This window comes from Homarus americanus, unplaced genomic scaffold (genome assembly GCF_018991925.1).
Source record: "Homarus americanus isolate GMGI-L3 unplaced genomic scaffold, GMGI_Hamer_2.0 scaffold18710, whole genome shotgun sequence".
NCBI classification, from domain to species: domain Eukaryota; kingdom Metazoa; phylum Arthropoda; class Malacostraca; order Decapoda; family Nephropidae; genus Homarus; species Homarus americanus.
In genome coordinates, this window is record NW_024734532.1 from 282,196 (window position 1) to 288,195 (window position 6,000).

Consider the following 6,000-nt stretch of genomic DNA (forward strand, 5'->3'; position numbering starts at 1 on the left):
TCATTATTTAATATACCAAAAAAAAAAAAATTAAAAATACGTTTCACTACGAGACACCGTCCAGCCAACACATACTTACTAGCAGTCTTAATATGCTTTGGCGCGAACTAGCCATAATGCGTGCCTCTGACTCATTTTGCAATATGTAAATTAGGAAGAGGGAAGGCAGGTTGCAATAACGTCATGAATAAGATGTTGCAAGAGCCAGCGTGCAACACGAAGATAGTTGCAAACACTATCAGGTGAAATGTTAGTTAATTATGTTATGTTAAGCTAGAAGATACAGGTATATGATATAATTAAGGTACAGGTATGTGATATAATTAAGGTAAGTTATGTGATATAATTAAGGTACAGGTACACCTCCTTCTTCCCTCTACTCATCCTTCTCCCCCTCTCCTCCCTCTCCCCCCCTCTCCCCCCTCCCCCTCTCCCCCCTCCCCTCGCTACCACTATCTCAAACAAGTTTTTATTTATTTTTTATTATTTGCTGGTTTATGGTAAAGGCCCCACAATTGTTAGGCAACACTACCTGTAACTGTACCCTGTCAGGAAGGTAATGACTGGCAGGGAGGTTAATGGCAGGGGGAGGTATGACTGGCAGGGGAGGTGACTGGCAGGGAGGTAATGACTGGCAGGGAGGGTAATGACTGGCAGGGAGGTAATGACTGGCAGGGGAGGTGTGACTGGCAGGGGAAGGTAATGACTGGCAGGGGAGGTAATGATTGGCAGGGGAGGTAATGACTGGCAGGGGAGGTGTGACTGGCAGGAGGTAATGACTGGCAGGGAAGGTAATGACTGGCAGGGGAGGGAATGACTGGCAGGGGAAGGTAATGACTGGCAGGGAGGTGACTGGCAGGGGAGGTAATGACTGGCAGGGGGGTAATGACTGGCAGGGAGGTAATGACTGGCAGGGAGGTAATGACTGGCAGGGGAGGTAATGATTGTGGGGAGGTAATGACTGGCAGGGGAGGTGAAGCTGGCAGGGGAGGTATGTGACTGGGCGGGGAAGGTAATGACTGGCAGGGGAGAGGGAATGACTGGCAGGGAGGTAATGACTGGCAGGGGAGGTAATGACTGGCAGGGGAGGTAATGACTGGCAGGGGAGGTGTGGCTGGCAGGGGAGTGATGGCTGGCAGGGGTAATGACTGGTGGGGGAGGGTGACTGGCAGGGGAGGTATGACTGGCAGGGGAGGTATGAGTGGGGGGTAGTGACTGGCAGGGGAGGTGTGACTGGCAGGGGAGGGAATGACTGGCAGGGGTAATGACTGGTAGGGGAGGTATGACTGGTGGGAGGTAATGACTGGTAGGGGGTAATGATTGTCAAGGAAGGTATGACTGGCAGGGAGGTGATTGGCAGGGAGGGAATGACTGGCAGGGGAGGTAATGACTGGCAGGGAGGTAATGACTGGCAGGGGAGGTATGACTGACAGGGGAGGTAATGACTGGCAGGGAGGTAATGACTGGCAGGGGAGGGAATGACTGACAGGGGAGGTATATGACTGGCAGGGGAGGTAATGACTGGCAGGGAGGTAATGACTGGCAGGGAGGTAATGACTGACGGGAGGTAATGACTGGCAGGGGAGGTAATGACTGACAGGGGAGGTAATGACTGACAGGGGAGGTAATGACTGGCAGGGGAGGTAATGACTGGCAGGGAGGTAATGACTGACAGGAGGTAATGACTGACAGGGAGGTAATGACTGTGGGGAGGTAATGACTGGCAGGGAGGTAATGACTGACAGGGGAGGTAATGACTGGCAGGGGAGGTAATGACTGGCAGGGGAGGGAATGACTGGCAGGGAGGAATGACGGCGGGGAGGTAATGACTGGCAGGGAGGTAATGATTGGCAGGGGAGGTAATGACTGGCAGGGGAGGGAATGACTGGCAGGGGGAGTGGCTGGCAGGGGGTAATGACTGGCGGGAGGTAATGACTGGCAGGGGAGGAATAGAGCTGAGTTAGTTCATTGATTGGATGAGATTTTGTGGATCGAGAAAGTTAGTAATATCCATCTATCCATCTATCCATCTATCCATCTATCTTGTACTGTAGCTTAATACCAGTTAGGAGAGTGGATGAGAGAGAGAGAGAGAGAGAGAGAGAGAGAGAGAGAGAGAGAGAGAGAGAGAGAGAGAATGCCATGTCCACGTCACATACAGTTATTCACACATAGCCATTGAATACACACACACACCCAGAAGTCAACAGAACACCAGCAGTCGTCCCAGGCCGCCACGTGCCCATTACACCCCTCATCCCCTCTCACCTCTCTCTCCACCCCTCTCTCACCGTCTCTCACCCCCCTCTCCCCTCTCTCACCCCCCCTCTCACCTCACTCACCCCTCACTCGGCCCTCTGGTAGCTAATGGTGTTATCTCGTTAGTAAACATATGGAGTACTTGACCCCCCATGCCTCTTATCCTCTCCTCCTCCTCCTCCTCAACTCTTCCTCCTGCTCCTCTTCCTCCTCCACTTCCCTCCATTTAACCTCCCTCTCCTCTTCCTCTTCATTTCCATCCACTCCATGTAACATCTCCCTCCTCCTCCTCCTCCCTCCTCCTCCTCCTCCTCCTCCACCACCTCCTCCCTCCTCCTCCTCCTCCTCCTCCTCCTCCTCCTCCTCTCCTCCTCCTCCTCCTCCTCCTCCCCTATCCCCCTCCCACCCATTTAAATTCCTCCTCCTTATCCTCCCCTCCTACTATATCTAGCCTCCTCGTCCTCCCCCTCTATCCAATGCTATCCACTAGACCGCCATCCCTCCCTTATCTAGTCTGGCTCAAGGAGAATTGATATGACTCGAGGAAGCCACCATGTTGGAGAGTCAAGTCATACTCGGTGGAGGAACAAGATACTGACTATTTATATCTTTTACTTCATATTTAACCCACCTCAACCTAACCTAACCTAACTTACAACCTAACCTAACCTAACCTAACCTAACCTAACCTAACAACCTAACCTAACCTAACCTAACCGAAATGTACAGCAAATACAAACGAATACGATGATAAAGTAAAAAAAACACACACATCATACACACACACACACACACACACACACACACACACACACACACACACACACACACACACACACACACACACACTAACATTATTACAAAAGATAACCAAGATAAGACTCCGTATAATGATAACTCTTGTCACCTGCCCCTGATGAGATAACAGTTGATAAAATATAATGATTGATATTGCTTGTGATAACGAGAGAGTCACTTATCCAGGTAAATGGGTGGGTGGATGGGTGAATGGGTGGAGATGGATGGATGGGTGGGTAGATGGATGGATGGGTGGGTAGATGGATGGATGGGTGGGTTGATTGATGGATGGGTGGGTTGATGGATGGATGGGTGGGTAGATGGATGAATGGGTGGGTTGATGGATGGGTGGGTAGATGGATGAATGGGTGGGTTGATGGATGAATGGGTGGGTTGATGGATGGGTGGGTAGATGGATGAATGGGTGGGTAGATGGATGGATGGGTGGGTAGATGGATGAATGGGTGGGTAGGTGGATGGCTGTACAGTTGCGGTCAAAGTTTCCTGGACACTCGGTAGAATTTGCTATCTGTAAATACTTGAGGCTCATTAGGTGAAGGGGATTAGAGTTTTAATATATTTTCTCAGATTTTTCTCATTTTCTCAGATTTTCTCAGATTTTTCTCAATGTTCTCAGATTTTCTCAGATTTTCTCAGATTTTCCTAGATTTTCTCAGATTTGTCAGATTTTCTCAGATTTTCTCAGATTTTCTCAGATTTTCCTCAGATTTGTCCCAGTTTTAAAGGTGTATTTTTCTTCTATTTTGTGGTTACGAGATGTGATGAGAAGCAGCGTTATTAGATATAAACTAATCTCATATATGACCCTGAAGTGGGTTTACAGTACATATTGTAAATCAGGTTTACAGATCAGTCATTGGGTTAGTGTGTTGATTCGACCAATAACTTAAAAGAACCATCACAGTATTATTATTAATATTTTACGTTGGGGGCCTAGAAGGACTCGGAGGGCCTATTTGGACTGTTAGGGGCCCATTTGACCAGCTATAACAGTTTCTATTATATTTTCTGGGTGTCTGGCACTAGTAAATCTTAAATGAGACGTTTCTGCCTATTGGGAACGTGGGAAAGTTGTAAATGCCAGATATATCAATAATTATAAACTATTTTCCTATTTATTGGCCTAGTGACATAAACCTCCGCTATATATTTCCATGTCCTCCAAGTAATTAGTCTAAAACCAGATTTATTATTATTTCGTATTGTTTCTTATATCTATACTTGATTATAAGGGAAATTTATATCAAAAAATTCCCTCATTTTGGATTCATTGTAGATAGAATACAAGCCCCGGTGTTGGCAAGAGTGACACGCGCGCCATCACCCGGGCGACATTGGAGTTTCCCTCTAAATCACATCCTTACTTCCGTCCGCCATCGACACTGTGACATTTTCTCCACCCTGCTTTGGTTATTTATCGTAGTTTTCGTCCATTGACCCGCTGGGGAATGAGGTGGCGGGGTAGAGTCGACAATAGATGCTGTTTGTGCCACGCGTTGTTTAGCTTTGGGAGGGAGATGATGATGAGGGAAAAAAAGAAGGAAATATTGATAAAGTCACCATCGTCTTATTCTAATGACAGCTACAGCTATCCTCCCTCTATCACATAACCTAGCTCTATCATGGCGAGAACCTCATGATATTCTAGTAGTTATTTCAATCATTAAACCACAAGAAGAAAAATAATTAAAACAGGGAGCTAATATTTCCTTGCAATCTTAAATTCATATACAAACCAACATATGAAATTTAGCAATGAAAAATTAGGTCCCCTCGTCAAAAAACTCTGGATCCGTCTCTAAATTCTGGATTCGTCCCTAAATTCTGGATTCGTCCCTAAATTCTGGATTCGTCCCTAAATTCTGGATTCGTCCCTAAATTCTGGATTCGTCCCTAAATTCTGGATCCGTCCCTAAATTCTGGATTCGTCCCTAAATTCTGGATTCGTCTCTAAATTCTGGATTCGTCCCTAAATTCTGGATTCGTCCCTAAATTCTGGATTCGTCTCTAAATTCTGGATCCGTCTCTAAATTCTGGATTCGTCCCTAAATTCTGAGTAATTTCTAATACTATAATTCTTTTATTAACTCATTCGCTTAATAGAACAAAGAGACTATTAATTTTGCTTGTAGACCTATAATAAAAATGGAGGCACTGCAAGCGAAACACATTCTTGTGATTTGTTCATGATAAATGGATTACTTTATCTCCAATAACTTTACTGTAATATTTGTTCTGATTCTGACAGCGTATAATCAGCCCATATCCTGTCTTCCCTGATCTGACTGATAGTAATACCCGTGTGTGAGGGTCGTGGGGGATATTTTGTTTGTCAAGTACCGCTGGAGTTAACCAATTATCGATTCTTGTTGATATTTTATCATCTTATCGTCAAGTTTTGTTGTATAATGTGTTTAAACTCAACGTCGACCTTCTATATGAATTAGCGTATATGTGGTCTGTTTACGCACGTGTCTCCACCATCCTCTACGCACTTAACGCCCCCATTAACGCATTCATAAAACGCAAGCACGCATGGGTGGCTCAGGTTAACGTTATTACCACCGAATCGTCATCCCCAGCCAAGGGAAAAAGATTTATTATATCATTCGTCGTCCGTCAGCATACGATATTTTTTTTTTAATCTCGCTTTAAATCTGATCGCCAGCGCCCACTTGTTGCTATGGACAGCTAATCCAAAAGCTAATCTACAGCTACACAGAACTAATCCAGCCCCCCAAAAATGATTACTTCCCTCTCCTAAACTCTGACTGCCATCGATCGCCCGAAGGCAAAATTCAATTTCCCGTATACAATAACAATAACAGTGATAAACGCACCAATCACAACGGAATGAAAGTTGACGATTAGTAAATATTAAACACATACATCTCTTCTGTTATATAATTTCCTCCCCAATAC